Source organism: Opisthocomus hoazin, chromosome 14 (assembly GCF_030867145.1).
Source record: "Opisthocomus hoazin isolate bOpiHoa1 chromosome 14, bOpiHoa1.hap1, whole genome shotgun sequence".
NCBI classification, from domain to species: Eukaryota; Metazoa; Chordata; class Aves; order Opisthocomiformes; family Opisthocomidae; genus Opisthocomus; species Opisthocomus hoazin.
In genome coordinates, this window is record NC_134427.1 from 7,802,865 (window position 1) to 7,829,440 (window position 26,576).

At 41.9% G+C, this 26,576-nt stretch overlaps 1 protein-coding gene across 3 annotated transcripts in view; it reads left to right on the forward strand.

The window, feature by feature from the left end:
* Window positions 1-26,576, forward strand: part of FGF13 (fibroblast growth factor 13) — a 256,442-nt gene that overhangs the window by 49,750 nt on the left and 180,116 nt on the right. Inside the window, exon 2 of one of the 3 annotated variants that reach the window (XM_075435672.1) lies at window positions 16,828-16,996. The exons of the other annotated variants lie outside the window; for them this stretch is intronic. The gene's annotated coding sequence lies outside the window, so the exon portion shown is untranslated. The remainder of the gene's footprint in view (window positions 1-16,827; window positions 16,997-26,576) is intronic. 3 annotated transcript variants of the gene reach the window in all.

Sequence of the window (26,576 nt, forward strand, 5' to 3'; positions counted from 1 at the left end):
TGCCTCATTCTTGCAAATCTCTTTTTAAATGTGATTTTTGGACTTGGAAGTACATGGATTGACAGTCTCAGAGGCTGAAGTTTCTCTTGAAGCTCCTACAATACTGGCAGGACAATGCAGGCTGCCACTTCCCACATCCTTATTAGCAGAGCGTGGGAAGGAGGATGATCCAGTTTCTTTTTTCATTAGAGTCCCTGACGTCCCTCCTGAGTTTCTGATAGACATCCTTGTTAGCGCTGTACTGGGGAGATCGTATTTCTCATTGTAGTTCCTCGTGTAGTGAGGTTTATCTCCGTTCGCGTTGGCTGCTGATCACATTATGGGCAAAGGCTTACAGCACTGCAGGTGTAAGCTGCAGTGGAGCAGGTGACCAGCAGGCAGGGGCTTCGTGTCCGTTATCCAGCAGGCTTCTTAGACGTCTGTGATTTCAGCTGCCGATGATCTTCATTAATAGCTCCTGTATAAAGTAGTTTTCAAGTACTGTCATATCAGCCAATGTGAGAAAATGAGTTCTATGCTAATATGTTCGTCTGTTAGAAATCAGTCTTTATGCTGATTCTCCTCTGCTTTCTGATTACTACTAATCCCCTGTTTGCTGAATCCATGGCGTACTTTTGCTCTGTTGCTTCGTGAACAGAAGTGTGCCAAACAAGGAATGTGTGCTGCAGGTGGTATTGCTCAAACAGGCTTACTAAGGGTGCTCCATTTCTCTCCCTGTGGCAAGCACTGCGTTACATGCGACATGATGATTATTTAATGATACACTACTACTAGTTCATCCAGTTAATTTTATGACTTGATTTCTGTAGGCCTGCTTAATGAAGTTAATAGTAAGACTGATATTTATATAATGCTTTTCATTCAGGAGCACTGAATTGCAGTCACCTTTGCTTTGAAGTGCAACAGCTAGTAACAGCGTGTAAGCAGATTAGAAAAAATACTGAACAGAAATGGCATCGTTCCTCCAGAGATCTCAAAGCACACTGTGAAGGTGGTTGTTTATTTGATTCCTTATGTAGAAGTGAGATGCAAAATGGATAAGTGAATTGGCCACAAATAGTATGTTGATAGTTGTGCTTGGAAAAGGATATGAGACTTCCGTTCTGTTCACCTGATTCTTTTATAGCTTCAGGGAAGTCTGTGAAGAGATTAACGGCAATCCTGGAAGAAATCTGATGTAGGCAGAATATTCTTATGCATATTATAGCATATAGGACAATGTATTGACAAATGCATTGCTACTAAATTGCTGTGAGACTTATAAAGACCAGTGTGATCAGGGCCGTAGCTTTCAGTAATCCAAAGCAAATGTTCAAATGAGTAATATTCTTGTTACATGGCATTTCTAAGACTTTTCTTTGATTTCTGATAGTGAAACAGTAATATTTTCTGCTTTTAATAATGTACTGAAGAAATAAATCCGTGTTCCTTCAAAAAGAAGAATTCAATAACTAGAACAGTTGAATGCTGCAGTGCTGCAGTGCGAGGCATAAATAAGCTGTAGACTTCATGGCTGCGCGGTGGCAGCTATTACCATTATTGAGTGGGTCCTTTGCTGTTTGTGGCTCTTTAGGACTTGGTTGGGTTGTGATCTTTGTTTGCTTCATGTTTTGCACCACTTAATCTTCCAATGATGTTTTTCTGTCCTGGATTATTTCCTTAGACAGCAGTGTGCTGAGCAGTGGCAGGTTTTTTTAATTTTTTTTTCTTTTAACATAGGCTCAGGAACCAGAGGGGAAGAGGGAGGAGAGATGGGGATTTGAAATCTTTCATCTACATTGAGCCATTGTGAATTTAGGATCTAGGGCAGAGTGTTAAAAAGAATTAATCATTAATGAGCCAATAAAGAGTATTAAAAGACAAATTGGCTGAACCTTCCTGGCCTTTTTCGTTTCCTTCTGTGGAAACCAAGTATAGAATGCCAGATGATAAATAGCTCCAGTCCAGCGATTCTTGCAGGATTAACATCACAAAATGTCGAATAATAAAAGCATCCACTTTTTAGTGCGTTAACCAAATAAAAGCCTTTTCTGTTGCGCCTGGTTTATGTACGCAGAAGCAGTCTTGAATAAACATCTGCCTTCAGAGCAGTCTGCTATGCTAACTCCCGCATTTTCTTCCTCTGCTCCTGCTGTGCTCCCCAAGAAATTGGTTAGTGGATGAGTACTTCCAGCAGCAGTTTCTGCCACAGTGGTCAGGTACCTGTACCTTCAGCTCTGCCTCTGCCAGGATAGATTTAATTCTCTCTTTATCCCCGCTGCAGCATGTTTGCCGGCACGCCTCGTCCCTCCTGCAGGGATGGCTGCCCTCCAGCTCTGCCAAGGAGCTCTCAAGCTGCCTGTCCCTCGCCACTGCCCCGGCACTGCGGTGCCAGGTTCACTCTACCACCCCCCAAAGGGGTTTTGGTGCGGGTGGCTGCCAAGGGCAGTGGTGGTTAGCAGGGGAAAGCAGGAGGCGTTGCAGTGAGTATCCACCAGACAGAACTGAGCTGAGGATTGTAGCCTTTCAAAGCAGCCAGGTGTCATTTCTGCTGTTGGGTCCTGCTCTCAGCAACAGCTCAGATGCAACGGTGAATGGTATCCACACCCATGGTTATTAACGAGTTATGACTTCAGGTGTTAAAATCAGGAAAGGTTTTAGTCTCTAGTGAACTCATCATGAAGTTTCAGTGAAAATCAAAAGGATTAAATGCATTGTGTCTATATTTGAAAGTTTCACTTTTGATGCTCATAGAATTTTAAATGCCATTCTTGCCAATGCAGAAAGCTAGATCAACGTGCTTAAATGTCTAGTCCTGTGAATTAACTGCTGGGTTTTCTGGATTAAAATGGTGTAGAACCTGCAGTTAAAATGAGAAGTGGGTCCAGTGCCTGAACGGAGTGTGAAAAGTATGTGAACCATGTGAAGGCTGTCATGGTAATTGGAATATTTAGGGTGGTTTTAATACTGGAGTTGCTTAGCCAGGTTTCTTTACTCCGATACTTCTTCCTGTCTGGAAAGAGAACATGATGGATGTATCCCCTTTGCAGAGGGCTATAGGATTTTGCCAGCGTGGAGGTCCTGTGGCAACTCCAACAGCCAGAGACCTGTGTATGATCTGCAGTAACACAAACCTGCTACCAGTGGTCTCTGCCTCTGGCACACAGGAGCAGGTTGTGGAGCTCACACGCTCCAGGCTCCAGTCAGACAGGTAAAATTTTAAACTTGACAAAAGTGAATTCTCCGTGGGTCATTCAGGCATCATGAACATGGGAGGTTCATGAATACCTATCTCAGAACATCATTTGCCTGAAAGAATAAATTTGAATTCATGCTGGTTTGCTTTGTACCTAGCAAAACTGTGGGGGAAAACAGAAGACAAGTTGTAGCTGTCTTCCTCTTCCTCCTCCTCCCAGCCCACTGGAGCTCCAGCAGATTTCTCAGGGGGAGTCTGGTGCATTTCCCTGTCTCTGAGAGTCAGAAAAGACAAAATAGCTCTTTTGTTCCCTTATACCCTAGAAATTTTCCATCATTATCAGCGAGCATCTGAATGCTGTTGCTTCCCACTTAGGAATGGGACGACTCTAACATTGTGCTAAATTAGTGCCTCTGTGACATGGGAAGCAGTTGGTGAATTATGAATGTTTCACATGTGGCCATTTTGCTTTTCTGCTTGTCTTTGGGTAGGTAGGTGTCTACTTCGTGGTCCTTGGAGTGATTTGATGGGCCCTGTTAATAGCCACGTTCTAGAGCTCGGCTAATTTAGTCAGCAGATACTTGTGATAAATTAGTGTCTCTGCGACACGTCATGTGCCCTTCCAGCAAAGGGCACTTTGTTTCCTTTGCAGTTGGGTGGGAGCATGGAGGACGGCTCTACCACAGGCTCGGTTGATTACGCTCGTGGAAGACACGTGCCTCCAAGGTGAATGGCTGCAGAGGTGGTGTCTGGTGTTTGCCAAGACTGAACTTGCTCAGGTGAATAACCAATTTGAAAAGCTGAAAAGGGTTCAGTAAAACACTCACTGGTTTGCAGTGGTGCGTGTCAGAGTGAATCAGCAAATCCTGATGTTCTTCCGAGTTCTGCGTGTTCTTATCAAAGGTTTAGAAAGTATGCTGAAGTGCAAATAGGATCAAGCTCTTACGGTAGGAGTTGATCTTTTGCCCTCTGAGGGTGTGTGTGCCACAAGGGGTAGACATGTGGCTATGGCAATAAGTGGAAACTAAAACGCACTTTCGAACTGTTCAATAAGCTTATTGAAAGACAGGCAAAAGATGTAGGCCTGCAATTTGAAATTGCATTTGCTGTTACATTTCAAATGCATGTTAATCTCTCCCTGTGTGGCTATTCAGTCATCCAGATGATAAACTGAGCTCAAAGCTTTCATCATGATGGTGATGACACCAACATACAACAGAAAGAATGACTGAACAATAGTGATGCCAGAGACCAGGTTGATTTCTGTTGTATTATTGCTTCTTACTTGTGGGACTTGCTTAAAACGTAGTGATCAAGCACCACAAATTGGTAATGGAATACATGCTTCATATCTTTGTGTTTCAGGTCTTATGGCCTCCCGGGGTGAGGGGGTGGACTGTGTGTTTATCTGCATGTAACATGTCTTATAGCTGCTATTAAAAAAAAAAAAAGGCAAAAAAAGCACAGACTTGTTCTCATATATCCCAGAGGTGTGGAAGGCATTTGAAAGTGATGCTGTAGTGTAAATTAGAGGCTGAAAAAAGATGCTATGCTCACAGTTGTGACTGCTACAGAGAAGCGTTACTTGGGATTTATGCAGGGTGTCTGAGAAACCACGAGACTGGAGTGCTGGAGGGAGGCTTCGGTGTGAATAGCAGCTTCGTGTCAATAATCTGGAAAGTTGTAGGCACGTACCACGCCGTCAGACAGTGTTACCTCTGTTCCTGTTTTGAAACCCTCAATGAAACTGCGGTTTCATGGAGGCTTTTGGGTGGGATATCCAATTGTCATTTTTTTCCTGGGAGAGGAGGCTGTCTTTCTGCTGTATGAAGAAGACGCGAGCATTTTGTATTAGGAGGTGGGAACGATCCTGCTGAAGTGGTGGGAACGCTGCCTCAGCAGAATGGCCGTGTAAGCTGAGGAGTTCAGTATCCCACATGCCTACTTTACTTCCCTATGTTTTTTTGATATGATATGAGGAGTTTTCAAGAAGTTACTATGGTCTATTGTGTTCTTTCCTGCTAGTTTCATAACAGCCCTGAAATTAAAGTTAATCAACATATGCATACTGTAAACCTTCAAGTAATGCTATTTAATAATGAGGAAAATGTTTCTACAGCCTGGCCACATGCAGTACTCATAAATTAGCTCAGAACAGCTTTCTAACATATCACCCTCCTTAAACTTCACAGGGGAATTTTCTGCAAAGCTATTAGTGACTTAAAGGAACCTGTTTGGCTTAGGAAAGATATGGTTTTCAAACCTTTAATTTCTGTGTGCTTTACACTGGGAGACCGCAGAGGCAGACTGCTAATACACGAAGAGTCCACATTTGTGAATTAGGTTTGTGTTCTTTTTGACTAAAGAAAGCAAAGGAAAAGGAAAGCATTTATAGGTACCATTGTATACTTAATCTGCTTCACAAATGTATTTATCTGAACATGAGAACTGCTGATTCAAGCCACTTTTTCTGTTTTTGAGACTGCGGGTGTGCTTGGAGCACGGTTAGTGCTGCGTACCTCTGGGTGCAGCGTGGCCTGTGGAGTGCTGTCTGATGAAGGTCATCTCGGCACACTTGCAGCTATTGTAATGTGATTAATTTGTTTTAAATTTAAAAGAGAAAATAGCAAGGGATTTGGAGGTCAGTGCATCTGGTTCCCCAAGTTCTTCCCAGGAGATATACTCAAGATAAAAGTATGGATGGATAAAAGGACGGAGGCTTGAACACCAGGAGCAGCAGTGTTTTACTATGTGATTTTTCCTGACTTTGGCAAGCTGTATGAAGCACGGAGCCCTTTTCACCACGGTTCACTCCTTACTTTTGTGTAGATTGGGTTTCCTTACATTGCGCTAGCCACATCTTCCACAGACTGTGCAAAACCTGAAGCACACACCAAAAGATTAGGAATTTGTCTAGACCTGCGGTCTGCTTGGCACCTTCCTCACGCAGCGACAGCGGCCAGCACCCCCGTACTTAAAAATGCGTGGTGAAGGATGGCAGTGGGCGGCTTCGGGACCTACCTGTCTGAAGTGTTACAAATGTATGTCGTGTGTTAGGTTGTGGACAGCACAGCAGTTTGTAAGGGGTTAACAGGCTCCTGTGTTTGGTAGTTTGGGGAACAGCGCAAGTAGAAAGGAAAGCTGAGTAAAGGTAAGCTAAGGAGAAAGGTGAGTTTCTTGCCTTTTGGCTGGCTGATGCTGGAAATGTCTATAGAGATTACAGTTGAATGGTTTTCCGGAGATTTGCTTTTGTTTTGCAACCATTTTGTGGATAATGCAGCAAGCTCTGAGGAAATGAGCTCGACGCGGACTGACGCTGGGAGCTCTGTTCGCCTCCTTGGCTGGCGGAGCTGCCTGCCCATGTTACACGCAGGCATCGCTCTGTCACCTCATCCACCTGGATTTGGGCATTGTCTCTCACAGGAAAATAATACAGCAAAATAGGACACTTCTTCATGCCAAAATTGCAAAAAGATAATTTCTGTATGGTGAGCCTGGCCAAAGGAGATTGGTTTAAATTTTTTTTTTCTTCCCGATTACACTTATGTTATTGTAGACGGAGCCTGCGTTGTGTAAGCTCTCAGCTGAGAAAAGGTTTGGCATCATGCAAGTCAAGTGCCTTTTGTTCAAAGGATTGCAGCTTGCATACTCAACGAGAAGAATCTTTCTTCTATTTGGAAAAGATCAGTGAAAACTTCTTGTATTGCCTTCTTCTCAGCCTTTTAAAAATCTTTTTTAAGAAAAGCTTGTCAAGCTACCAAGGGGAAAAAAACTCAGCAGGTACAGCATGCAGCAAAATATAAAGAAGTAAAAAATAACTTCAAAAGCTGTATGTGAAATTTTCAGTCTTTGAGCATCTATTTCATTATTTATGTGATGGGAAGTCCTTTTTCCCGCCCCCCCCTTCCCTTTACTCCTCCCACTGGATCTGTGGAAAAAAAAGATGAAAACCCGGTTCTGAAGAGTAAATTTTTAATTATGTTCCTTTTTGAACTCTGCAAAACAGATAGCAAAATAAAACTAGGAAAATAATAAAATAGAGGATTTTTTCCACTTGTTTTGTTTGGAAGATGTATGGCTAGAATTTACCTTTTATGGTGACACACATGAAATGAAAATAAGTTCAAGAAATTTCTGTAAAACTCTCCAAGAAAATGTTATGCACTAGTAAGTTTTGCAATGAACTGAGATAATTTTTGGTTCATCAGTCAAAAGCCTTTTCCATATAACTGATTCAAGGGACTCCAGTGAGTCTACAGATAAGAGTAACTCTGTGATTAGCCTCGTACCTGGAATTTACTTTTTAATGTTTTCCACAACAGCTGGTTGTCGGGTGCAAGCCCACAGCGGTCTGAGGCTAATACTGAGGGCTGGTTTGAGAAATCACTCCTCTACCACCCTCTGGGGAAAGGCTCCATGTGGATGGAGCCAGGAGCGCTGACAAGCCAGGGAGGGTGTCTGAGCTGAATGAATGTAGAATTTCCATCAGGTGGAAAATTCTAGCACTTCAGCTGGTTTTTTTTTTATCCTAAATTAACAACTAGTATTTTTCAGGAAGAGACGAGATCTTGAGGTCTAGGTTGATGCAGCTATCGAGCAGTGCCCACTTCAGAAAGGCCACACGGCATCTGTTTCTCTTGCTCCTTGGGTTGCTAATGTACCCAAGCCTTCCCATCAGCCTACAGCCGGCTGAGGACACAGCTAGAAGTACGACAAAATTCCTTTGTGTAGAAAACAAAGATTCTGAGGTTATTTTGAAACTTATAATGTTTAAGTTAGCTATTTTTTGTTTTAAAAAAAATTGAAAAAGAAATCGCAACAATTCCTAAGTGGAAGTGTTTTGTTTCAGGACGTGGGATGAGCAGAAGTATTCTTACAAATCAGTTTGATATGAAAATGTTTCCTACTGTGGCATATTTGTTTCTTTACTGCAGTTCAGGAAATTAAGCTGTGCCTGGGGGAGGGTTTGGAGTTGTAAGACTCCTACATGATTTCTGTAATGCTCCGAAGTCAGGTAAATCCATATGATTTGATCAGCAGAAAAGGTGACAGCTGAAATGCCTGGAACAAGTGAAATAATGGTGGCTTGAATTTGTTGCTGTTCGGTAATACATTGATAGCAGTGAGAAAGCAATGTGAGACCGCGTGAATTGATTCAACCCAAAATGTCTTAGGGCTGTGAAAAAGTATTCTAATGTAGCAAGAAAGAATTCACTTAATTCCCTTCCCTGAACAGTAAAATTTGAGGAAATTTTCCTAGCTGAAAAGTTAGAATTTTGTCTTCTTTCTGGAAAATCATTGTTATTCCCCCCCCCCCCCCCCCCCCCCCTTTTATTTGACATGATCTGCAGATTCTGGAGTAGAGATATTTACAATTTCACTTTCATTTCTAGAAATTGTCTTCTGGTCATGAATTCTGCTCTGGTTCCTGGCAGCCACATTACCTCTGAGTAACTGGCATGTGGTATAACTTGGAGCAGCCCAAGAATACGTGTAAAAGAAACACTTTTTATTTCCTTGTTCTGCTTATATCAGGGTTAAGTGAGTTTGAGGAGTGTGTTTGATTTTTTTTGTTTATGTATCTCTCTGAATGAAATAGTTGAAATGTACTGCTGCTAGCCATCATGCTGTATTACTGACATGTTGCTACTGGGATGACCAGTTGCTTCTGATCAGGCTATTCAGTGTTGCCTGATCATTCATTGTCATAGCATCTGCTGGGCAGACGTGCACAGAAATAAAAGTCATCATGTGTGGATTTTTTTTTTTAAGGCATTCTTTGAAATTCACTTGTTATTCCTTCTGCTTCTTCCTACTCTTCCATTTCTTCCATCTTCTCTTATGGCTGAGAAATCACTTCCAGCATTTAAGTGGAATGCATAACTCTGGCTAGAGTGAGGGTAGGGATATACTTGCAAATATACTTGAATAGTGTATTAGTGTTTGAGTCACAGATGTGACTTGTCTGATGATGCAAAATAGTTTCGAACAAAACACCATTTTTGTTTTGTAAGCTACGAATTCCATCACCGGCTGAGTCGTCTGTGCCTTAGAGTCAGATATGTCAGCTTCTTCCCAAAATACTCAAAACGGAAGATAATCTCGAAAGAGATGATGGGTTGAAAATTCTGTCATCCTTGGTTTGGTTCCAAAGGGTTTCATTGCTCATCCTGTCCTTTTCTGTTTTGCCAGTCATCAAATGGTTCAAAGGATAATTTTAATTCATATGAGTTTTGCTGTTGTACTTTTGACACTGCCTGAGTAATATAGTATGTGACAGGGCTTGAAGTGAAACTTTATTTTATAAATATCCTTCCAGTTTTAATAAAGTGAAGGACAAACTCCACAGCTGATTGTGCTGAAAAGTTTTGCCTTGTCCCCTACCCTGCTACCTATGAACATACAGCTGAACCATCCTTGCTCTGTGAAATAGATATCATGGCAGCTTCAGGAGATGAAAAGAAGTTGTGCGAAGAGCTTCGCTTCCACCCTGGACTGCGTTTTTCCTTTTCTTGTGAATCATTTGGGACCCAGTCCTGCAAATCTGCTGTTACACGAGTAGTTACCCCCAGAGTAAGGGAGCTTCCACTGAGAGGGAGAATTGTTCACAGGTGTGAAGATCTACTAAACTCAGTCTTTATTTGCTTTTTATTTCCTGTTCTCATGACACACAAAGTAGCTGTGTTTTCATAAGAGGAAAAGGCAAGGGTCCTATTGTCAGTGTGTTTTCAAAGAACGTAAGTACAGTTGCGCTCAGCCTGTGGAAATTTGCCATGCTACCTATCAGGAGTGTTTGTTGGATTTTCTTTTCTTTTTTTTTTTTAAATGTCTTCTCAGTAGACCTCATTTTGCATTCAACTACATTTGTACGTAGCCCCTGAGGTCATCTCCAAGGCTGCAGAAGTTGCTACTCTGATTTGCTGTTTCCACCCCTGGCTTGCACATCTGGCAGGGTGGTGGGGACCCACCTGACCACAGCTTTGGTTTTGTCCTTGCTGTGTGTTCTTGATCTGATCAATCCCAGTTGTTTCCTCCTAGCACACCATCTCCTGCCCCCTTCACTCACTGCAGCTTGATTCTTGTTTCTTTCCTGAGTCCAAGACATGCTTTTCCTCATTCTTCCGTAGCTCCACCTTCAGCGGCTCCCTTACCTGTATGAAGCCTTTGCTACTTTGTGTTATTTACTACTTGTTTGCTAAACAGCTGGAGTCATGCTGAACTGTGAAATGATTTCCCCTTTCTAACAGTCACAGCCTGTAATGTCTCATGTCTTTGAGACGGCTTCATGCTCTAGATCAGGGAATTTTTAGTATTGTGCTCCTGTCTGGACTTTTGCTGGGAATAAATCTCAAATTCTCGTGGACATCATCTACAGAAACAATCCTAGCTTGGAGCACAAGGAAGTTGTTTTTGAAACAGCGTTAATAACACTATACCAAGTACAGTATTGGTCACAGCGTATATAAATTCTGTTTGGTCAACTTATTTTTACTGCTGTGGCTTTCTATACGGTAGGTGCTGGAGCACTGCAGCCACCTGCATTTCCAGCAGACCCAGGGTGCAGAAGCTGTCCCTTTTTGTGCAAGCAAAGAATGGAATAAGAGATTGCAGCATGCATTTGTATCGGTCGGCAGCAAGGGCAGCACAGGATCTACCACATCATACCCTGGGCAAAGCAGCCATTTGGAAAAGTTGTGTGTAAGGAATAACATGTCTTTCGTTTCCTCAGTCTAGTTCATGAAAAATCAATGTGACTGATGATAGTATTCCTAAACACAAAAGAATCTGAATGGAAAGGAAAATACTTCCTTTAACGTAATACAGCAGAAAATCCTGAGGTTATTTAAAACATCCGGGAAGCCAAAAGGCAGGGCAAAGATGTAGAAATATCCAGAACACACAGCTCTTCCTTGACCTACAGGGCAGTGGGTTTTGCTGTCTTGCTCTTGATTTAACCTATGTAAAGAATTACGAGAGCAATTAGCAAAGATGCTGCTGAAACCCCTTGGCTGCCTTTGGTCTTTGTACCCATGATGGGAGGGCACAAAGTGTTGCTGAGGCTTTGAGGAGACTGGTTAGTTGGCTCGTGTGGAGCCTGGAGTCTGCTAGCTTTTGGGGCAGCTCTAGGTGAGCCTTCTGCTGCTTCCTTGGGGTGTCTGGAAGTCACCGAAATACAATCGAGTGATGAATAAGATGTCGCGAGGTGAGGGGTCAGCCGAAAGGACCAAGATTGTTTCCTGTGGTCTGCAGTGCTGGTTTTTTAGTTGAAAAGTTGGTGTCCTGTTGGAGTTCAGGAGCTCCATCACCTCAGGATTTCTTTCCTCCGCATGCAGAAAGGCTGGATGCTATTTTTCTCCGAGTGGACCTTTGTCTTCTGCGTTTTTTGGCTGCTACAAAGCCATCTGGAGGTGTCAGCTTGCACACGCTTGCCAAGCCGTGTTTCATGCAGAGACCAGGTAACACCTGCGAACCATTCTCTGTTCAAACTATCAAGTGTTTTGCAGGTGGCACTCGAAGTGTTGATGTTCGCCTGCGATGGGCTAAATGGTTTGTGTCATTGCTGCCCCAGGAGCTCATCTTTCCAGATTACACAACAGCATATGCTGACTTTCAGATCCTCTGGGTTTGCACCTTGGACTCTTTGGGAGGAGCCTGGCGGCCAGGACTCCTTAACAAATTGTCCCAGAGAAATTAATTCCAAATCTGGCAGAGCTTGCTGGAGACCAGAGATCTTGTACTGTTGGAATAAATGAGAAGTTACCTTATTCTCTCAATTTGTAATTGAAGGGTGGCACTGCGGTTTGAAGTAGATAAAGGATTGCTGAGAGTACGTGTGATAGTGATGGGTGTGTGTGCAGTTTGGGTGAGTCTTTTCACTAATCTCTGTTTCACTTCCTAGCTGTTCTTACACATCCGTGCATATAGCATAGGTGATGTGCTCTGGGATGGGCCAAAGGAGAAAGGCAATAGAAAACCACGGGATTTAGAATAGATGTTACAACGATGCTTCAATTTCTGTATTAATAGAAAATTTACCTTGTGTTTTGGTACAGTATAGGAGGCTTTATGAGTCTGCTGAGAGAACAGAACCTTTCTACTAAAGGTAGAATAATGGAAACTCTATGGAATACAAGTTTTATACTACGAGTATACACCTAAGGAATAAAGGCTGAGAAAATAATTGAAAAAAATCTTAGCTCTAGCATTTCGGTAGTAATTTGAATCACTCTCTCAAACGATCTCTTGGAACAGCTGTCTTTTGTGTATGTTCATGCGCTCTTAGTGGGAGTTGAAATAACTGGTATTGCCTTCTGAATTTGCATAATACTCTGCTTATGAAATAGCATACGGTTTGACTTGTGTTTCTTGGCTGGTTGTACACAAAATATAGCCTCCAGGCTTGATCTTGCAAAGACTGTGAACTGGAGGATAAAACTAAGATCACACAGAGAATTTGAGTTGCTTTCATTGGCAACTGCTCTGGTCATCAGCTGATCCACGATAATTGTGCATATCCTGCAGTCATCACGTGTTAAGTGTGTCATATTGGCCACATTTCGATCTCATCCTTAGTGTGATGGAGAAGGCACTGCCCTAGAAAGTAGGGGATGTTGAGGAAGAGAAACCTGATCACCTGCTCTTTGTTGTCACATAAAAAAACCAGAAATCTTTGAAACGTTGCTGTCAACTTTCCATGTTTTTAAGTCAATATGCCTGTTTGATGTGGTTTACAGTGAAATCAAAGCTATCCGTGTTTCTGAATACTTTGTCTGGATTGAGCTCCTCAGAGGACTTCCATGCAGAGGCTTCAGACTGCTTTAGTTTTGAAGGTGCACACAGGTGTGCTTGCGTGGCCCAGCTTAGGTGTTTTGGATTTCAAGCAAGATGTACTTCTAAATGTCCAAGCGCTTACTCGATATCTTGCCCCTATGTTTGCAGTCTGTGTAGGGTGGCTATGAAACAACTATGTTGAACAACTACTTTTGTTCAAATGCAGTTAGCCTAGTAATTTCTTTTAGGGGGGAAAAAAAGTATTTTAATTATGTTTAATATTAGTCCTGCACAGACAAAAATTCCAGCATGATTTATTTTGTTTAGCAGCATATTCCTCTCAACTGAATTATGTGTAATTGTGTAGACATGGTCACTTTAAATATTTTATGGGCTTGTGTAATGTAAGACAGAGTGCAGCCTGTAGGACCAGCAAGAAATATTGCTGTATAACTTTAATTTTGTTTCAGCAGTTTAATAATTCATTTTAACTGGATTTAAACATCAGAACGAGCTCATGGCTAGAGTGTAACCTGCTGCTGTAGTTCTTGAATAGACAAGTCAGATGAGTGAAGACGGGTCTTGAATAGCCAGCAGAGATGAGCTACGCATGCGTTCAGGTTGTCATCTGATGAGAAATATCTGACTTGTTTTTTGCTTCAGAGGCAGTGTGTTATAGATTTGAGCTGGCTGGAAGCTTTCTGCCAAGGTAGGGTTGTGTCACGTGGAAAACATAGACTTGCCAGAATGAACAATATTTTAATGAAATAGGAAGGGTTCCTTTGGAGACTTGTCTTGTTTGCTGCTATTTTACCTGTAGTCAGGATTTTGTTCCTGGAGGTCCTTGGGCTGGGGGGAAAACCAAACAACGGCATCACCTTCTTAGGCAGTATGGTACCCTGGCCCTAGTCATGGCCTCCATGAATCTTCCAGAGATGGAAAGTATCAATTGGGTCTGTGCTGTTCTCACCCTTGGCATCCCTGGGATGTCATACGATGGCTTTCCACCAGCTGGGGCCATTTTGTACTTTGCTGAATTCAGACAGGATAAAACCTTACACGCTTTCTCTCTTATTTTTGAAAGGAGGCAGAAGGGATCAGAAACATGGTCATCTGCTTCCGTTTCCTCCTTGTCATGACAAATTATGTGAAGTTCTCACTTACGGGCAAAGCTGTGGTCTTGCAATGGACACTGGCTGCAGCTGAGCCTCATGGGCGTTACTGTAAATGGTGAAATGCTTAGTGTAAAAAGGGAGGAATTGTGCTGTATGTGGTGACAGTTATGTTTTAGACCATCTTCTTGTGATCAGTAATTCTTAATTGGTTGTGGGGCCTGATTCAGTGAAGTACTGAATATTTCTGCAATGCGAAAGGCATGGAGGACGCTCAGCACCTTTGCAGGCTGCTGACTTATAACCAATACAGTACATGACCAATAGTTCACCTGATTTGCATAGTCATTTGCCTTGTAAAAAAAAAAAAAAGTCTGCCATCTTTATGAAGAGAGAATATTTGTATTGGATGAGTATCATTTAAGTCGCATGTCATCCTTTTCAGGTTTTGCCACTGGTCGTGTCATAGATGGGTACGAATATGACTTGTTTCAGTGAGAAAATTAATAACACAGCCAGCTTTAAATGCAGCATCCACAACTGCTCCTCACTTTTGGCGAATACAAGACAAAATCTATCACTAACATGCTTTTTGTCTGGAATCATCCACCTGAAGAGGTCTGATCCCTTCTGATTTTGACTGCTAAAAAATGCTTAGTTGCTCAGGTAAATGGCTGGAACTTGAGGTATCAAGCATCATGTAAATAAAACAGTTTGTCCATCGAAGGAGCTTCTGCAGGAGACGTGTAAATAGATCACAGTAAGGGTTATTGGGAAAAGCTCATCCATATCTCAGCTTAAGCTCTTCCCCCTCCGCTTTTTTTTTTTCTCTTTCAGGGCCACATGTAACATAGTAGCCTTCTGAGGCGGATGCAAAACAGGAGTATCTCACCTGATATCTGCTCTGTTAATAAAAACATGTTATTGTGGATGACCGGGGTGTAACTGAATAGATCCAAGGCTTTGCATCTTGGTTTGATAAAACAAGAGATGATCAAAACCTCTACATGTTCAAACAAATTAAATACTTTATAGCCTACTGGAGTTCAAAAATTTGTACTCACAGGTCTTTTGGTTATTTGTGCAGTCTTTCCTAGAGGCGTAGAGCTGATCATAGTTTGATGCAATGCAGCCTAATACTTTTTCCTTTACTTGGACTAAATATCCAGATTTTGTATCGGTTGCTTTCATTTCTCTGAAATCATCAGAACTGCTTCTGAAGGACTGAGAGGCAATAGTTCTGAACAGAGGAACTGTAATTAGAGAAAGGCAGGGAGATAAATGGGTAGAAATGAGCATGAGTTCCTGCAGATCAGGTTCCCCCCTTCCAAGCATGCTGTATCAGAGCAGCCTTTGCTTCCCATGACGCTGCATCCCCATATGCTTCAGCCTTGGTGCCCAAGAGTCCCGGGGGAAAGCATCCCTGTGTGAAGGTGCTTTTGTCCTCCTCCAGCAGATTCCCTGCTGACAGCTCCTCTTCTGGAGACCTGGGTCTCCATCCGGGTAGGGAGAGGGGGATGTAACTATCTCCCAGTCCTTCAGGTTGCTGCATAGTGCTTGTCAAGAGATATGTTGTGTCTTTGACACATCTTCCCCTTACAATCATCCCATCTTTGCATGCACCGTTAAGCCGTTTCACCTCTGCATCCTATCTTGGTCTACCTGTAACGCAGTGATGTTGCTCGTGTGTTTAGGTGGTCAGGTATGAATGGTAGAGTGCTTTCTCTTCCAGTAAATTTAACTCCCCTGCTCCTCATACTAGCTGCAAAAAGATGACAGGTACTGGGGAGACTTAAAATAAAAGAAAGCTACTGATATGTTTTATAGATGTAGGCTGTTTGGATTAGAATCAAACAAATTGTTGATACGTCGGTTTGTGGACTGATGAGAAGGATCGGAGGGAAGGAAGGCAGGTGGGGGAACTGGATGAATACGAGTGGTTTTGGGGCAGTTTCCAACTAAAACAGTAATTTTAAGAAGTTATGAAGGGCTAAAAAAAATGTGCATAAGTGAAATTTTTTCATTATTTTGGAGCTGATTTTTAAAGAAATATAGATAAACCTCAGAACTGTTGCCATTTCAAATCTAAAAATCAGTATTTCAAATCTAGATTTTGAGTACTTCTGGTTAAATTTAATAGGTATTTCTCACTGGAAAAGTTTATCTGAAAAACATCACCTACTACTTACAATGCTAGACAGCATATTTTATGAGACATTTGTGTTTTGACAAAGCAAGCTCTGTCATACAATTTGGTTTCGCATATTTTTATACCAACACTTAAATGTTGGGCTTGAACTACTCAGCTGTAAGAAAATATATTTATAATCTCCTTAGTCACATATTCTTGCATGCCGAAAGAGTTGGTAGAGTAATTTGTAACTCTTCCAGGTAATTTAAAGAATACATGTTTTAGAAGAGAAAAGGAACTGCAAACAGGAGCTTGGAAAGCAGCTTTTCATCTGAGCATACAAAAGGCAACTGCAGAGCTTCCAGCAAAGCTTGCCAGTGACTGAGTGTTGCTGTTAGAAGGTTCCTACACTTGGATTTGAACACATGGGCCAAACGTGTTGTATAGGTGGCCAAAAGAATGAATTCTACTTTTAGAGAAAACACCTGTCCCTGCTGCCTCCGGTCCTGTGCTGCGGATTCCTCTTGGCAGCAGAAAGGGATAGAACAAGTGTGCTCTATTTTGAAAAAGTATTTTTGGCACTGGAACGGTCTATTCTTACCTTCCAGATGTACCTCTTAAAATATTTTTTCTTACAGTCTCTCTGTGAAGTCTGTGTATGCATCTCCCGTGTGACTTCCAATATTTTCATCCTTGGACCAAGCTCTGGCTGAGGGCAGAAGGAGTTTTGCTAGAGCAGTGTTTGGGCGACGGAGTTGCTGAGTGAAGCACCGGTTTTGCTTGGGAGCTATATCTGCTGTAGGTTAGGTAAGCTAGAAACCATATGGGGCTGTATTCTTGCATGAGATTGAGTTGCTGTGTTTTTTACATTCAGCGCTTGAAAAGTGGGAAACGTCACGCATGCCTGGAAATCTGTGTTGCACTGAAAGTGCTGATTGAGACCTGGACAGACAGCTTGGCTCCTGAGTAGGCGGGTTTTGTGCTGAAAATTCTCCTTTTTGAAACAGGATTTGGGAAGTTTTATGCATTTAGTTCTGTAGAGCACTCTCCTATCGGAGAGTGAATTGTTTGAACCATGTTGTTTGTTTATGATACAGTAAGTAGCTGAAAAGTTTTGTGACTGTTTGAGCTGGACTCTTTTAATAACCATGTTTCTGATAAGAAATATTTAATGTTTCAGAAGAAAACTATGTCAACAAGTTTGTTTTAAATCCTTTGTTTGAGCAAATATTTGTGACAGTTGCCTTACCTCCAAAATTCACAAAACATAAATACGAATGCAGCCAAAGCAAATTAAATAAATTATTTGAGCAAATATTCATAGGAAAATGAGCTGATGTATTTGCTAAAACTTTCTTCATCATGAAGGTTGACTGAAGAACTTAAGACTCTAGCTGGAGGTGTCAAGGAAGACACGGGGCAAAGGAGCTTTCTTACTTTGTTCCTTCTTTTCCAATCCTAAAGTTAAGATCTTAAATTCCTTCCCTTTGCATATGAGTGCTAGGAGGAACGTAATTACCTAAGTGATGAGAATGTTGATTATTGCTGCCTAGGCTATTGATAAGACCTATTTCAAAAGGTGAAAGCTTTTCTATGTGTGTGCTCCTGCATATTGTAATGGAACGCGTAGTCAAGAATTCGGCATTTTCCTCATGACTCCAAGTGTGTTGAGTCATCACACAAGCCTCTACTTGCTCTTCTCTATTAATTTATTTCATTACCTTGTTTAAAATGACTTGGAAGAAAGGGTATCGAAAGCCTCTGGCTTTTTTATTCGGTATGTTCTTTTTTCCCTGAAAAAAAAAAAAAAAGTATTTCTATTTACTAAGCAGCGAGCATCCGCACAGTGCCAGAGCTGAGCTGGAAATAGAACAGTGACTTCACCAGCTAGTTTTATAACGGAAAAACTGCAGTTAGCATGTATTTTGCGATGCATGTAGTTGATAAAGCAGTGTGAACAGCTTTGCAATGACTGAAACTTCGTAATTATATCAACACGAAGAATGAGCCGATATTTAGATGTGGAGTCAATTCTTTGTCGCTTTCTTCCTGGAAGTCTCAAGGCCATAAGAATTTAACAATCTGTGAATAAATAACTGCTATTTAGCTCATCAGAGATGGTGTTGCAATTCTTATTGCCTCTGAGCTTGCTTAAAGCTTCTAGATGTAATAGGGAGACTGCAATTGCAACTACATAATTGTCTGGATAACTATTATTGCTTGTAATAACATTACTCACAGTTTAATACTCACAGCATAATAGAGTATACTTGATTTTGGGGCAGAGCAGTGACACATAAAAGCACCCTCTTCAGTTAAATTCTAGGAGACAGCAAATTTTTACAAGGTTGGCGGGAGCTATTACATAAGGACAAATATTTACCTAATGTAATCAAACTCCTCTTTAAATCAGAACAATGGTGGGAGTGCAGTTACTATGGTTCTGTGTAATTTTGTGCTATATTTGGTGAATTTTGGCAGGACTAAAGCCACAGCTGATCATCTAATTTTGAAAGGGAAGAGAAGAATATGGCAGGTTTGCATTCCCAGTCTGTCCTTAAGATGATGGCACAAGCTCCTTTGCTAACCCTGAGCAAGTAAAAATAACCCCAAGAAATAGTTATCAAAAAGCACCTTGCAGCACTGCAGAGCTGAGATAGTGAGCGTGATTTTGAAAGACCCTGTCTTTGGATGCCTTCTCTCACCTCCCTTCTGTGCCTTGCCCAGCTGGTTTAAGAGGACACCGGCCTCACCTCCATCCTGATCTCCCCACACCCTTGGCCCAGGACCCTGTTTCAGCCCAGCCAGGGGCCGCCGGTGTCCGCCCCAGCAGTGCTGTACGATGTCGGTGTCCTGTTCTGCCACCGCTCTGCCCAGCCACGGGCCCCACTGAGCCGGCCTTGATCCGCTTGGGGTCTTCCAAAGTGCTTCTTGCTATAAGCTGAATGGAGCTGATGGGTAAAGCATTCTCCAGGTCATGCTCTTGAAATACAGACCCCCAGTATGTGCTGGAGAAGGTCCTATTCCCCTGAGCTTTTCTGGGATGCAGAATCGCGCCAAGTGATGGACAGGTGGAGACACTGAAATAGGGGTAAATTTCTGTGTTTTTACAGGAGCTTTTTGTTTGTTTTTTGAATTGGTCTCTTGCAGTTGGGCTGAATGCAAGTTCTGCGTATTGTTTAGGACTTTGAACATGAGACTGCAATAATTAGTAAGAGATAATTAGCTCAATCACAGTAAATCATCCAACAGCTTGAGCCATCTGATGTGACACAGAGTCTTTGCATACTTCATAAGTAACCTTTCAGAGAGCATTTCGTGCTTCAGCAATGCAAAAAATAGAAGCGCGGGAGTGAAAACAATCTCTTTTCTTGACAACAGATGATACACTTTTTTCCCTGTCTTTCACCTGTTTCTTTGTCATATCCCGTTTCCACTTGCATCAGGAAGACACTGAAGTTACTGGCAGTTTGGGGAGTGCTAGGAGTGCCCACCTGGGCATTGTATGGGGAGTGGACAGTACGTTGTTTTTCATGTGGCTGATACTCCAGCAGACTAAATACTGCAGTTGGCAGACAGAGACAAAGTGCGTGGTAAAAGGAAGCACTGTATACGATGAACTGGAGAATATGATGGTTCTTCCTAGATGGCGTGAAATCTTTGAAATACATGATCTTTTGCATTTTTGTGTTGAAAAGAGCATTCCTGATTTACCACTCAAATAGAAAAGTTAGATACTATTAATGCAATGAATGAAAATGGCATTTATACGTAGCATTTCATAAAACCGCAAAAGGTGAAATCGCTTGTCCTTTAAAAGTAACCATGGCTCTAGCTGAATTTTTTTCTCCTATTTTTAACTGATCGTGTTTTTTCTCTCATTTTATTGTGTGACAGTATTTTAACCTCATCTTTAAAATACTTTATCTGTATTGCAGAAGTACTGAAATATTGAGAATATATGCCGAAGAGCTACCATCATGCATGCAGCATTTAACTTTTATTTGTTCCTTAGCAATTATGTCAATCTTTTTAATGAGCAGTTCTCCTTGTAGTTATTGTACTGGATAGGCTGGGCAGAGGTAGTCACAGGGTGGTCCAGTTTAGTGGTTTTCAAGCTGATCAGAAGTTGGGCCGTAGAGACATGCTGTGGAGAAGCATAAAATACTGCATTTTGGGGGGATGCAGATCATGCTTTTGTTGCTTGTATTATTCAGAGTAGGCAGGACGTTCTATCTTCTGAAAAAAAGAACTCATGCATACAACAGTCTGAAAGCTGATGATTGATCAAACTAAACATTGAATCCAGAGCAAGGACCTTCCAGCAGTAAGCTTGGCTTAACAGCATGCCCTGATGAAGTTGTTAACCCCTCTGTGTTGTAGTTCTACATTGTTATTTGAGATAATCGTGTTTACCTAGGTTCTTGTGTGTAGTTGGAGTTAGCTCGTGTTTGTCTAGCACTTCAAGGATGTAAAATATATGATCAAGGTGTTGATTTATCTCACGATTCAAAGGAGGAACTGACTGTGAACATCCTGAAAGCAAGTTCTGAAGACTAGAAGTTTGGATGTACTTTTAGAAGACATCAGCCAGTCTTGGCGCTTGGTCTCGCTTCCCCAGTACATGCTGTCCTTCCTCAAGGACATGTGGTCTCTCTTCCTCTGTTTGCTTTCTGCTCCCCCCTCTATCCAGCCCACCTGCTGCCCTTTGTTTTTTTCTGTGGAATTTAATCCTTTTTTGCCTAGGGTAAAGTCTTAACAAATTGTTGTAAATAGCATTGCCCCTTTGCATTAGCAGCAGAATGATTTGCTTGGTTTGTCACTATTTAGCCTGACTGAAACAAGCTTCTGGCATGTAATTACTTATTCTGGTCATTAAATCCCTGTTAATAATGTACTGTATTAGATGCCATCTGTCTATTCAGAGATATTCCTGTCTGCTGAGTCATAAGTCGCTGTGTCAGATACCGGGGTAGGTCCACGTATGTGTTAAGGATGCCCTATTCGTGCCTTTCTTGAATCTGGAATAGAAGAGGGCAGGCCACATCTCATCACTTCTCTTACTCCAGAGAAGTTGTGGGAAAGCAAGTGGATTCTCAGTATATCACAAGGGAAACAGAATGTCGTTGAACAGGCAGGGATGGGAGAGAGTGAAATTCATGTCTGTGTCTAGAGCAATTTATGTAAGAAATAAGATGAACATCTCTATCATTACAGACTTGGGAAGACCTTAATTAGGAATGGCAGTGGATGCTTTGTTAGCTACTTTTTAAGATGAGATTTCTCTTTCTAAAGAAGATACTATAGAATAACCAGGTATTAAGCAAGGCTCTCCTTGGAGTGGTGGGTGGGAAGTGTGATGAAGCCCATGAGCTGAATCTGCCTCACAGGGCATACACCCGGTTCTCAGGCTCATGCCCAGTAGAACAGCACACTTCCCCTGCTCTGATCCACCAGAAAAACCCTGATGAGGATCGCTTGTTTGTTTGTGACTTATGTTATGCAAAAATTTAGCGTAAATTACCAGAATGGTTTCGTCTGGTTCAGCATTTATAATTTTTCTTAAGATTGGAAGATTTATGAATGCTGTCCAAAACCTACACCTTCTAGGGACTCTTAAGTAACAAAACCCTGAGGCAAGATCGTGTTTGTAAACATAAACCTCACCCTGGACTCCCTCCTGGACTTTTCTCTGTGATTCTTCCTCCCTGTGAAAAGCAGGCTTAAAAAGCAGTAGTGCTTTGATATAAATTCTTCTCAATTGAAATATGGGAACCGGTCTGCTCGAGCTGCTAAAAGAAATCAACAAAATAATTTCATTCAGGCTCCTAAAGCCTTTCCACTGATCTCTAATAAATGCCAGCTTTTTCAGAGACCTGTATTACAGATTTTGGGTGAATTTCTTACTGATGCATGTCGCTTGCCTTTTGTTCCTTTAAAGATAATATTTGTCTTGATATCTAGAAGATATTATTGGTCCAGTCAGAACCTCTTCCAAAAATGTTAACTAAAAATATCCAGTGGGATCCAAGAAGAAACCAGACTGAGCAAGCAGAAACATTTCATTTTACCTATACGTGAAGAATCTATTGGGAGATTTTTATTGAAGAACTTGCGCAATAACTTACTATGAAAGTGAAGGAGAATGCCTCATTTCCTCTGGAAGCCAGGCAAATTGAATAAAAATTGTATCTCAAAGGTTAGGACAGCCTGGATAGCTCATCAGCTGGATAACCATGTGATAGACCCAGAGGCAGCTCCAGAACTGTCGTCTCAGCTATTATCAGTGGAACTAGCCAAGGAGTCAGCTGCTGAAGGTAGCAGGCTACTTTCTCCACGGGCATCTGGTTCTTGCAGCAGGCAGTTTAATGCAGCCCATCTGTGCTGCCCATCCTCTTCCACGTATGCTACCCAGGCAGGTGGTAATGTAGAGTCATCTCCTGTTTGGGTACTGCATTTCAAAGTGGATGGATTTTAAAAGGTAAGTAGCTGATAGGCTGATGATCAACTGAAGAAGAAGAAACTTCCACCTAAGTCATGGAAATGAGCTTAACAGAGTAAACTGCTTGGGTACAGATTTCAGGAATTTTGCATGTTTGTCCACTTAACCTTCTCAGCAAGTGTTGGTAGATTCCTTGTGTAGAGAATGAAGACAAGACTACTAGCACAACAAGCAGATGTGCCCTGTTTGCCCACTGTGACCTCAGGGGGAGATACTGCAGGACATGGGGAAACTGTGTGTCCCCTGAGTTAGGGTAACTGGCTGGATGCCTGTTCTCAGCTGGTGGGGGACACAAGGTTAAACACCCTCTCTGAAGCATTCATGAAGATTTAACCAAGCATATTAGCATGGCTATTCCAGCAGCTTTGTTTTGCTTCACATTTGTGGTGAGTGCATACCTAGGCAGGTACTGCTCCAGGTGGTAACTCACTGATGCAGAGTAGTTTGATTGTGTGTCTAGCCTCTTGAGAAAAATTTTCTAAGACCCTTTTCTAACAGCATAAATAATTCTTCCAGTCTTTGAAAATATGTTGAACTGTAATTGCAAAAATGTTACATTTAATTTCAAGCTTGTATTTGGTTTACCGAGGTGGGGGGGGGGAAGAACCAAAACCCTTTAAGCAAGAGGAAACATGCTCAGAACCTGAAGTTTTGCTGATAATTCTTCTGTATCTGAAAGGACAGTTTTCCTGTAAGGGACAGAAGTAGCGAAGGGGTTTTTGACAGATTTGGAGCCTCTGTTCTTAGACTCCTGTGCTCAGCTCACTCATGCTGTCCTGCACCCTTGTATCTCTCCGTTCTTTGGCAGAGAGCTCAGTCTCCTGCATGCAGGTTAGTAAGGCCGTACAAGTGACGACTGCTCAATGTCTGCTCTTGAAAAGGATAAGAAGTGGTTTATAAATGCCTTTCTGTCATTGAGACACTATTTTGGATCTCCTTGCCTGGGTTTTGGTTTGGATTGAAGTTTTACAAACTTAATATTTTTGAAGCATATTCTCATCTTAAGACATGGTTGAAACTTGCAAAAACCTTTGTAGGAGAAGTGAAACAATAGAGGGATGGATAGCTGGACAGTGGAAGTATCTAATCGCTTTTTCTCAGAAAACCAGATGAAGAAAGAAAGAGCTGGTACTTTTTCTGGGAGCCTTGCACTGACTGCTCGGATAGATTTCTGCATTCTTGGATTAGTCAGGATAAACCCCTAGATAATATACAGGAAGAGCAGTGAGTTGTGAAATGCAAAATTTTTCTGCAACAGGCCAATTAGTGTTTTGCTTCTGCATTATTAATAGAAGCTCAGCTGAACTTGATGGACAAATATTCTTTCTATAAAACAGTGCTTGCATATGTACGTTACTTTTGTTGCATATTGTGAAGGTCAAATTTAAAATGTGCTCTTAAATGGACACTCTGCTGCATATTCTCCATTCTACTGTTACACGTGTGTATTCATTGCACCGACTTGTTTCTTTGCCAGATCCATCCTTTGTTTTTCAGTGTGTGAAATTACGTTTAATCAGTTTTATACCAATACCCTGCCTGCAGATAGCTAGGTTTAAAAATAGACCAGCTCAGCTGTGTAAAGATGAGACACCCAAAATCATCCGTGTGGGACAATTGAGATTGCGTTAAATGGTGGGACAGTGCCAGCCTACCCTTAACGATGAATCGGAAGACTGTACTCAGGGGCTTTCACTGAAGCAGAGCAAATCAGTCTTAACTTTGTTAGACTTGCCAATTACAGGTTTATGATGCAGTTTTTCCCCTCTCGCCATGGAGAGGTGTCTATTCAAGTACTTTTTGGTCCCTTTCACTGCGTCTTAGTGTCTCACATATGCAAATCTACCCTCTTGCTATCTCGGGGGGCCTTCAGGCATATTATCATCTTTTCGTTTTCATGCTGCTTCAAGAGCTGGATGGGATGACTTGCCTAAGGTCATCCCAAGGAGTCTTGCTGGCAGTTGGAATTGAGTGTAGGGTTATGAGTCATAATCCAGTGCGATCGCCACGTGGCCTCTTCTGGTGTTAGGATGGCTCATCTCTACATAGTTTTTATTTGGCAGTGAGAAGAGGCTTCACAATGGTTTTGATGTATTTGTTTCTGCTGCCTGTCTTTTCATTCTGTAGGACTTCTGTGTCTGCTGAATCTGGAGTTGTTAATGAAGCTAAGAAGCAGTGAGTGATTGGGATGCTGGATCGGAATCATTAACATTCTTCTGTAACAAAAGCTTGAGTGGAAATGTCACTTTAAGCTCATTTCCACAGTATTGTGATGCAAAACAATGGAAAGAGCCTGTCCGCTTCTGATTTTGGGATGGGGAACAGTTGTTTCCAGCTTGCCTACCAATAGGATAAATCCAGCCCCAGATGTCTAGATTAAAGTCTAACCTTTAATCCAAAACATGATCACAAAAGCCTTGGATTATAAAGATGTATTTTAAGAGTTTACTTCCCCAGAAGCCTTTCTGTTGTTTTTCTGTTTTGTATTGCAGATACTAATTTATGGGGAAATTTTATAAACATGGCATCTGCTGCCAGTGATTTTGGAAACTGCTGCTATTTGTCGATGACTTCTTTTTGCGAATTGTATAAATTAATTTCTCTGTGCATTTAAATATCGGTTTTAGAATGTTCTAGCTACTCCAGCTGAATGGAAGGCTCTTGCTGTCAGCCTGCCATACCTGAGGAAGCTGCCTACTGTCTTCTGACTGCTGGTTAATACCCAGTCAGGAATTCTAAGGTATTTTTTCTATAGGATCTTCTGAAACGGTGTACGCATCATAGGAAGAAAATAGAAGGCATGTGAACCTCACTGAATGGCAGGCTGACAGAGCAGACTTCGTTTCTTTTGAGGTCATGTCCTAAACTTAATGTTAATGTCACTTGGTTGGAGATAAGCACCAAGACAGTGATCTAAAACAAAAGCAAGATTCTGCTTAGGCAGATCTGCATTTATTTTAACACAAATCCAATTATTTTGTGCTACATATGCTTGAAACTGTGGGAATGGTGGAGGAAGAAACCTGTTTTCAGATTATTTTTTTTTTTTAAGAAGAGATGAGACTCGGATTGCTTGGATGCTGGGAGGGCAGCTCAGAACTGTCAGTGTGTATTTGCCTTGTGCTTAGACCGTTCCTGGAGTACCCACCATCGGCCGTGTCAAGAGACTAAACTGTGGGGTTGGCGAGTTTTTCGTTTAGCCAGTATGTGTGTTCTTATGCTAAATTTGCTTTTTGTCTGCAATCACAAATTTTTACAGTAAGGAAATCGATAGGAATTTTTTTAAACTTCTTGGAAATCTCTAACCTGGAATGAAATCTTCCTTGCAGTTGTGCTGTTGAGTTGCTGGATATCCCCCTGTGGGTAGTACAGCATTAACACGCCGACGTGCCTGGCAAACAAAAGGAGAAAATTGGAACAGACTCTAAATACATGTGTATTTGCTGTTACAGCAGTTTTCTTTAATAAATGCTTCTGGCCAGACTGCAATACCCTCTAGCAGATTTTAGCCAGCCGTGGAGTGTCTGTCTGCATGCAGGCTCATCTGGATTGGTGCCCAAAAAGACCAGGAGCCTGGGAGCTATGGCGCACTAAAGGGCAACAGCTCCTTTCTGGGATCCAAACACAGCAGGACTTGAGAGCTGTGAGCAGACTGGGCAGTCTCTGGCCTCCTAAAGGCAGCCGAACTGCGTGGGTTGTCCAAAAATCCAGAACTTGAAGCATCTACTAAATCCAGTCCAGTAACCTGGCAGGCAGAGCTGCCTTGCTGCGTAGTGGGGGCAGGCTGTGCCGCTGAAGCTGTAAGTGTGTGTTTCCTTTGTGATTGCACTTGTTTTGTTTCTCTGTCGTAACCGGAGGTTAACTGAGTGGTTGTACTTAGCGTTT